Source organism: Orycteropus afer, unplaced genomic scaffold (genome assembly GCF_000298275.1).
Source record: "Orycteropus afer afer isolate SDZICR_OR568_19922 unplaced genomic scaffold, OryAfe1.0 scaffold00105, whole genome shotgun sequence".
NCBI lineage: Eukaryota > Metazoa > Chordata > Mammalia > Tubulidentata > Orycteropodidae > Orycteropus > Orycteropus afer.
Window position 1 is genome coordinate 8,324,496 of NW_006921692.1, and position 9,757 is coordinate 8,334,252.

The 9,757-nt window shown below is 39.5% G+C and overlaps 1 pseudogene; it reads left to right on the forward strand.

Annotated features, from left to right (window-relative positions):
• The first annotated feature begins 5,251 nt into the window (after positions 1-5,251).
• Positions 5,252-5,818, forward strand: LOC103199160 (annotated as a pseudogene).
• Positions 5,819-9,757: the final 3,939 nt, after the last annotated feature.

Genomic DNA, 9,757 nt, shown 5'->3' on the forward strand with positions numbered 1-9,757 from the left:
AAAGAAAGTACCATGGATTGCTAAAAGAACTAACAGATCTGTCCTGAAGGAAGTGCAGCCAGAGAGTGCTCCTTGGAAATGAGAATCATCAGACGTCATCTCACCTACTTTGGTCATGTTGTCAGAAGGGACCATTCCCTGGAGAAGGATGTCATGCTTGGTAGGGTGGAATGTCAACGAGGGAGGGACAGGCCCTCAATGAGATAGATTGACACAGTTGCTGCAGCTATGGTGTCAAGTATAGCGGGGATTGTGGAGCTGGTACGGGACTGGGCAGTGTTTCATTCTGCTGTGCAAGGGGTGGCTATGAGTAGGAGGTGATTCGGTGGCACAAAACAACAATAACAACAGAAGGGTCTCAAGCTTTTCTTTCTGTAAATTTTCTAAGACCCCCCTGGTGCCTGGTTTTTGCCAGGATTGGCAGTGCCATCCCTGCATGGTGGTCTGAGCTCAGATTGTGAATTTCCTAATGATTTCATTAAGTTATTATTTCTCCACTTTGGGGAATTCTCTGCCTCTCGACCTTGCATATGTTGTTGAGTGCTGCCAAGCTGATTTTGACTCATAGCAATCTGATGAGACAGAGTAGAGTTGTGCCATGGAATTTTCTAGGCTGTAATCTTTTTATTATTATTATTATTATTGTGGTTTGGGTGAAAGTTTACAGAGCAAATTCACTTTCCATACAGCAGTTCATATACACTTTGTCTCATGACATTGACTCCAATTTCCCACAATGCAACAGCTCCTCTCTCACTTCTTCCCCATAGTTACCACTTCCCTGTATCCTTCTCTCCCATGTACTCCTGCCTCACCACCCCAGCAGTCTCCCTGTGCATAGGCAGCCCTTCTATTCTTCCATGACTGATCTCTCCAAGGAGTGTATGTACCTAATCTAAATGATTAACTCATATGCCTGTCTTTTGTTTGGTTGGAAGCCACAAGAGTAGGTTCAATTCCAGACCTGAAGGGCAGGTAGGGGCCATAGTCTCAGTGGTTCCATCAGGCTCTATCAAACCAACAAATCTGGTCCCTCTTTTTTTTTTTTTTTAATGATTTTGAGCTTTGTTCCACATTGTTCTCCCACTCAATCCAAGATGCCCTACATAGGTTCCCCTCCACGTGGTTGACAGTGGTATCTAGGCACAATCTAGTTATTCTGGTCTCATAGTTAGTCATAGGCTGAGGATTGCATCGTGTACCAATTGCTTGGATTAATTGTTTCCATATGCCTTTGGTTTTCTTCATTCTTCTTTGCTTCAGAGGAGGAGAGACCCATCATTCCATCTGGATGGCCACTTGCAAGTTTTAAGATCCCAGTCACTCCTCACCAAAGTAGGATGTGGAACAATAGATTTGTGTAGTATGTTATGCCAGTTGACCTTGATATTCCCTGCAACTATAGTCCCAAGCACATAGGTCCAACTATTTGCTCTCTCTGGGTAGCTGGCTGTGGCCAAGAAGTGACTACAACCTTGTCCCTTGTCAGCTCTACTATATTCCTGGGAATTCTTACAGAACATACTAATATACTTGTAGAAACATTGTCTGCCAACCTTATATATAAAGGCATATGGAAACAATTAATCCAAGCAATTGGTCATGGTCACACTGCCCTCTGCATTTGTTGTTGTTGTTATGTGCCGTCGAGTCAAACCCAACTCATAGCGACCCCTCCTTGGGTTTCCGAGGCAGCATCACTATGGAAGTAGGATTGCCCAGCCTTCCTTCCTAGGAGTGGCTGGTGGGTTTGAACCGCCAGCCGTCTGGTTAGCAGGCAAGTGTCTTAGCCACTATGCTACCTAATTGTTCACCCTATCCACCCATCTATCCACCCATAGATCAATGTTTGCCATCACTGACAAAGCAGTACTGTATGTGCAAAAGGGTTCATCTTTGTTGTCTATACCTCCCATGCACCCCTCCATGTCTTCCTCTTCCTCAATGGCACTGTGTTGACCACTCACATTTGGTACATTGCCCTTCTCTTCACCCCAATCAATACTTGTCTCTACGTATCTAACAGTGATCCCTTCCCTCCCCTCCCACCCTTGTTAATCAGCAAAGAAAATTTCCTTCCATATAGAAGAAACCTTTCCTTGACTTTTTACAATAACAGAATAACACAGTATTTGTCCTTCTGTGACTGACTTATTTCACTCAGCATAATGTCCTCCATGTTCATCCACATTATGTGGTGTTTTGCTGATTCTATGTTATTCTTTAGGGTTGCATACTATTCTGTTGTATTATGTGCCATAGTTTGGTTATCCACTCTTCTGTTGATGGGCATCTAGGTTGTTTCCATCTTTTGGCTATTGTAAATAGTGCTGCAATGAACATGGGTGTGCATATATATGCTCTTGTCCTGGCTGTCATTTCTTTAGGATGTATACCTAGTAATGGAATGACTGGGTCAAATGGTATTTCTAATTCCAGCGTTTTAAGGAATCACTCTACTGCTTTCCACAGTGGTTGTATTATTTTACAATCTAACCAGTAGTGTATGAGAGTCCCAATCTCTCTGCATCCTAGCCAGCATTTGTTATTTTCTGTCTTGATGAACTTTGCTACTAGTGCTGGGGCAAGATGTTATCTCATTTTTGTTTTGATTTGCATCTCTCTAATGGCTAATGATCCTGAGCATTTCTTCATATGTTTGTTGTCTGCCTGAATATCCTCTTTGGTGAAGTGTCTCTTTGTGTCTTCTGCCCATTTTTTAATTGGATTATTTGTCTTTTGGCTTATTGAAGTGTTGGAGTTTTCTATAAATTTTAGAGATAAGTCTATTGTCAGATATGTCATTGCTGAATATTTTTTTTTCCCACTCTGTAGTTTCTCTTTTTACTCTTTTAGAGAAGTTTTTGGAAGCACATAAAAATTTAATTTTTAAAAGATCCCATTCATCCAGTTTTTTTCTGCTGTTTGTACCTTTTGGCTTATGCTTGATAGTCTATTTATGCCATATATTCACTCAAAACTCACTGCTATCAAGTAGGATCTGACTCACAGCAACCACTCCTTCGGTTTCTGAGGCAGGATCACTAAGGAAATTGATTGCCCAAGCTTCTTTCTGAGAAGTGGCTGGTGGGTTTGAACCTCCAGCCTTCTGGTTAGCAGTCAAATGCCTTAATTCACTCCTAGTTTCTTCCTGAGGAACTTTATAGTTTTAGGTTTCATATTTAAGTCTTTGATCCATGTGGAGTTAGTTTTTGTGTATAGTGTGAGGCACAGATCTTGTTTCATTTTTCTACAAACGGATATCCAGTTTTGCCAACACCATTTGTTAAACAGACAATCTCTTCCTCATTTAATGGATTTCAGCCCTTTGTCAAAGATCAGCTGACTATAGGTCAATGGATCTATGTCTCAATTCTTTTCCACTGGTCTATTTGTCTGTCATTGTACCAACACCAGGCAGTTTTTACTACTGTGGTTGTATATTAGGTTTTAAGATCCGGGAGTGTGAGACCTCCTACTTCGTTCTTCTTCTTCAATAATTCTTTGCTTATCCGAGGTCTCCTTCCTCTCCATATAAATTTATTGATTATTTTTTCCATATCCTTAAAAAATGTTGATGGGATCTAGATTGAGATTGCATTGAATATATAGATTGCTTTCAATAGAATTGACATTTTCACAATGTTCAATCTTCCTGTCCACGAGCATGTATGTTCTTCGATTAAGGTGGATCTCTTATGGTTTCTTAAAGTAATCTTTTACAGTTTTCTTTGTACAGGTCTTTTGTGTCCCTGATAAGATTTGTTCCCAAGTATTTTACTTTTTTGGTAGCTATTGTAAATGGTATTGATTTTCTTTTCTTTTTTTTTTTTTTTTCAGCAATCTCTTACCTGGTGTAGAGGAATCCAACTGATTTTTGGATGTTGATCTTATATCCTGCCACGATGCTAAATCTCTCAATTAGTTCCAGTAGATTTTTTACTGAGTCTTTTAAGTTTTCTAGGTATAGGATCATATCATCAGCAAACAGGGATACTTTGACTTCTTCCTTACAAATTTGGATGCCTTTGATTTCCCTTTCTTGCCTTATTGCCCTGGCTAGGACTTCCAATACAATGTTGAATAGAAGTGGTGATAGAGGGCATCCTTGTCTGGTTCCTGATCACAAGAGGAATGGTTTCAGTCCCTCTCCATTGAGAATAATGTTGGCTTTTAGTTTTGCATATATGTCTTTTATTATGTTGAGGAATGTCCCTTCTAGTCCTATTTTGCTGAGAGTTTTGATCAGGAATGGGTGCTAAATTTTATCAAATGCCTTTTCTGCATTGATTTATATGAGCATGTGGTTCTTTTCCTTTGTTTCATTTATGTGGTGGATGACGTTGATTGTTTTTCTAATGTTGAACAATCCTTGCATAACTGATATGAACCCCACTTGGTCATAATGAATTCTTTTTTTGATGTACTTTTGGAGTCTATTGGCTAGGATTGTGTTGAAGATTTTTGCATCTATATTCATGAGGGATATTGGTTTGTAGTTTTCCTTTTGAGTGATGTCTTTGCCTAGTTTTGGTATCAAGGTTATGCTTGCTTCATAAAATCAATTTGGGAGGATTCCATACTTTTCTATTTTTTGGAATAGTTTGCAAAGACCTGGAATTTGAAAACCAAAAGGGAATAACAAGCTTAGCATTTCTCAAGCTAAAAGAACTGAAGAAACAATTCAAGCCTTAAATTGCAATACTGAAGGATTCTACAGGCAAAATATTGAACAATGCAGAATAAATTAAAAGAACTGGTCAATGTTCAACCATTTCAGGAGGTAGCATATGATCAAGAACCAAATGTACTGAGGAAGAAGTCCAATAACAGTGAAGTAATGGCCAAAAAACAAGATTCCAGGAACTGACAGAACACCCATTGAGATATTTCTGCAAACATTACTAGCACAGAAGTCATTTACTCATGTATGTCAAGAAATTTGGAAGACAGCTATCTGGCTAAACAACTGGAAGATAATCATATTTTCACCCATTCCAAAGAAAGGTGACCCAACAGAATGCAGAAATTATCAAATAATGTTACTAATATCACACACAAGTAAAACTTTATTGAAGATAATTCAAAAACAATTGCAGTGTCTAAGGTATTTGACTGCCAACGAGAAGGTTGGCAACTGAAACCCACTAGCCATGCCACAGACGGAAGACAGGGCAATCTACTCCCACAAAGATTTATTGCCTTGGAAACCCAACAGAGGTTGCTATGAGTCAGAATCGACTCGATGGCAATGGGTTTGGTTTGGTTTCAGCCAGAACCTTCATTTCACAGTAATCCACCAAATGAAAACACAAAGAGAAAGAAGAGAGGTACCCACTATATGTTCTCTAGGCCTTTTAGAAAACATGGAGTTGTTCCTTAGGCCACATATCTGCAAATCTATAAGAAAAGTGATATTGTAGACATCAAGGGAATGGTCACTGTTCAAGAGGGAATGCCCCTCACTTATTGTCATAGCAAAACTGTAAGAATCTACAGTTTTACCCAGCATGTTGTTGGCACTGTTGTGAACAAACAAGTAAAAGGCAAGATTCTTGTCAAGAGAATTAATGTGCATATTGAGCGTATGCTGTGATAGCTTCCTGAACTATTTGAATGAAAATGAACTCTAAAAGCTGTGATAACTTCCTGAACTGCTTGAATGAAAATGATCAGAAAAAAGAAGGAAGCTAAAGTGAAAGAAACCTTGGTTCAAATGAAGCACTCTCCTGTTTCTTTCAGAGAGGCATACTTTGTGAGAACCAAAGGAAAGGAGCCTGAACTTCTGGCAACTAGTCCCTACGAATTCATGTCATAACAAGTGTAAAAATATGTATATATGCCCAGGATAGAAATAAATACCTAACATTTTAATGAATTATTATATTCTAGGCACTGATTAAATGCTTTATATATATTGTCTTAGTCCTATAATATGATTATACCCATTTCTTTTCAACTGATTAACAATGTATCTGAAGTTTCATCCTCAGTTAATATTTTTAATAATCTACTTAAAGGTATCAATACATTTAAGCATAGGAAAAGTAGAAGTGTCAAAGGAGAGGGTTGGCAGATCTGCAGATACATTAGAAGCAAACTAGATCAGTTCATAACAAGGATATGAAAGATCAAGACCAGGAATAGCAAAACCCATGGTTTTCAAGAACCTCAAGAATTGGAACTAGAGATCCAGACGCTCACCTCAGGACTGTTTCCTGTCTTCTTTTCTTTGATTCCCCTTTGTCTTTTATTTTATTAAATAAGGTTAAAATAATACACATAGTCACTATACCAAAAATAATTGGTCAACATTTAACCATTTCAGGCAGTAGCATATGACCAAAAACCAATGGTATTGAAGGAAGAAGTCCAAGCTGCACTGAAGAAAATGGTGAAAAATAAAGCTCTAGGAATTGACAGAATACCAACTGAGATGTTTCAACACACTGATGCAATGCTGGAAGCATTCACTCATCTAAGCCAAGAAATATGGAAGGTAGCTACCTGGCCAAACAGTAGGAAGAGATTCATATTTGTGCTCACACCAAAGAAAGGTGATCCAACAGAATGGAGAAATAATTGAACAATATTATTAATATCAAATGCAAGTAAAATGTTGCTGAAGATGATTCAAAAATAGTTGTAAAATATACTGACAAAGAATTTCCAGAAATTCAAGTTGGATTCAGAAGAGAATGTGGAACAAGGGATATCAATGATGATGTCAGATGATTTTTGACTGAAAGGGGATAATACCAGAAAAATGTATACCCATGATTTATTTGCCATGCAAAGGCATCTTAACTGAAATTAGAGAATACCAGAAAGATGTTTACCCATGATTTATTGACTATGCCAAAGCATTCAACTGTGTGGATCATAACAAATTATGGATAACATTGAGAAGAATGGAAATTCCAGAACACTTAATTGCACTTATGTGGTAGCTGTACATAGACCAAGAGGCAGTAGTTTGAACAGAATAAGGGGATATTGTGTGGTTTAAAATCAGGAAAGGTGAGTGTTAGGATTGTATCCTTTCACCACATTTATTTAATCATGTGCTAAGCATATACTCTAAGAAGCTGGACTACATGAAGAAAAATGCACTTAAGGATTGGAGGAAGACTCAACAACCTGTGACATGCAGATGACACAACCTTGCTTGCTGAAAGTGAAGAGGATTTGAAGTACTTACTGATGAAGATCAAAGATTACAGCCTTCCATATGGATTACACCTTGACATAAAGAAAACAAAAATCCTCACCTATGGACCAATAAGCAACATCACAATAAATAGAGAAAATCCAATTGAAGTTGTCAAGGATTCCATTTTTATTTGGATCCTCGATCAACACTCATGGAAGCAGTAGTTGAGAAATCAAATAACATATTGCATTGGGAAAATTAGCTGCAAAAGACCTCTTTAAAGTGTTAAAGAACAAAGATGTCACTTTGAAGATTAAGGTATGCCTGACCCAAGTCATGATATTTTTAATTGCCTCATTTGCATGCAAAAGCTGGACAATGAATAAGGAAGACCAAAAAACTGATGTCTTTGAATTATGGTGTTGTAAAGAATATTGGATCTACCATGGACTACCAGAAGAACAAACAAATCTGTCTTGGAAGAATTACAGTTGGGATGCTTTTTAGAAGCAAGAACAGTCAGACTTCATCTCATGCACTTTAGACATTTTATCAGGAGGGACCAGTCCCTGGAGAAGGACAGTATGCTTGGTAAAGCAGAAAGTCAGTGAAAAGAGGAAGACCCTCAATAAGATGGATTAACAGAGAGGCTGCAACAATGGGCTCAAACATAGCAATGACTTTGAGGATGGTGCAAGACCAGGCAGTATTTGTTCTGTTATACATAGGGTTATTATGAATTGGAACTGACTCAGTGGCACCTAACAACAACAACAATATGTCTGTTTAGAACTCTCAGTCCAAGGCTGTATCACTGGAAACAACTGGACTCATATCTTCATGTCTTCACTAACTAAGATAAAAGGGCTTATCTCACTAAATTAGTTTAATTTGCTGAGGGGAATCTGATTGGCCCTATGTGTGTCGAGTATCTATTCCTTAAAGTAATAACTGTGGCCATAGTACACTATAATTAATAACCTTCATTACTTCCAGCAAGATAATGAAATAGGTGGACAAGCTTTGTAGGCTCTCTATGACAAAGAAACAAGAAACCAATTGAAACAAACACAGAAGATAATCCTGGAATCCTGAGCTTTGAAGGGAACTTTAAAGAAGTGGATAAAAAAATCATGGGAGAATAGAAGGGCTGTGTATGCACAGGGAGACAGCTCAGGGGGCAGGAACGCATGGGAGGGAAGGACACAGGGAAGAGGTGGCTATGGGGAGGAAGTGGGGGGAGAGCTGTTGCACTGTGAGAAATTGTAGTCAATGACATGAGACAAAATGTATGTGAGCTACTGTAGCGGAGATGGATTTGCTGTGCAAACTTTCACCCAAATAACAATAAAATTAAAAAAGAAGAAGAAGTGGATCAAATACCAACTAGTAGAATAAACTGAATGAAAACCATAAATAAGGATACAAATGGAATTGTGGACTGGCAGCTGGCCTGATGGTGTAGTCATTTTGAATATTTGCAGGTGGTGTTCCAATCCAGGCAGTAACTTCATAATCGGTTCTGCTTACCAGGGACTGTATAGGAAACAACACTGGTGGCTGATGACCAGAACGGTGCAATATCCCCTTTATTTTCCTTATACCACACACCATTCCAGGTATGGCCATCCTCCACTCTCACCCACTTTCTGGACTGGAGGAATTCCATCTCACACCAGATACTCTGCCAACAGCTGCTTTCTGGGCAGGTCCCAGGATAAGGCACCCCACTTCCAGGAACCATTTAGGCCAGAAGAAACTTATTCTGAGACCAGGTACCTTACACCCAACTGGCTTTGGGGATGGCAGAAACTTTTGCCAGGAACAGGACCCTGCATCCAGTTACCTTTTGTGACAAGAGGAGTTTTGTCAGACCAGATGCCCTGCCCACAGCTGCTTTTGGAGCTGGCAGAAACTCCCTCTAGAACTAGGTGCTTTGTTCCCTGTCACCTTTTGGACCAGCAGGAACTCTTTCTGAGTCCAGATGCCCTGTCCCCAGACACATTCTGGACCAGCAGGAACTCATCTGGGATCAGGCACTCTGCTCCCAGAAGATAGGACTAGTTATAAGATCAGCTGCACTGCTTCCAGCCACATTTTGGGCTAGCAGGAACTTTTTCTGGGATCAGGCACACTACACCAAGCCTCCCTTTGGGGCAGCAAGAACTTTTTCTAGGAGTAGAGGCTCTGTACCCTGCTGCTTTCTGAGCTGGCAGGAATTCCCTCTGAAATCAGATACCTTGCTCCCAGCTGCCAATTGGGCTGGCAGGAACTTTTCCAAGGTTCAAGTGCCCTGCTTCCAGGCATCTTTTAGGTTAGCAGAACTCATCTGAAATCAGGTGCCCCACCCCAGAAGGGTAGGCAGGAACTAGTACCAAGACTGGGTACCTTGCTCCACAACACCTACTTGGGCAGCAGGAATACAGCCAAGTACCTTGGTCCCAAGTTTTTTGTTTTGTTTTGGTTTTTATTCTTTTTTTCCCCAAGTTTCTTTCCCTTTTATATATATTTTTTTCTTTATCTTCCCTGGTACTAGATTTCTCTTCCCTCTTCCTGGTTCCCTCTTTTTTCTTTCTTCTTTTTATCTTTGCATTCTTCCCATCC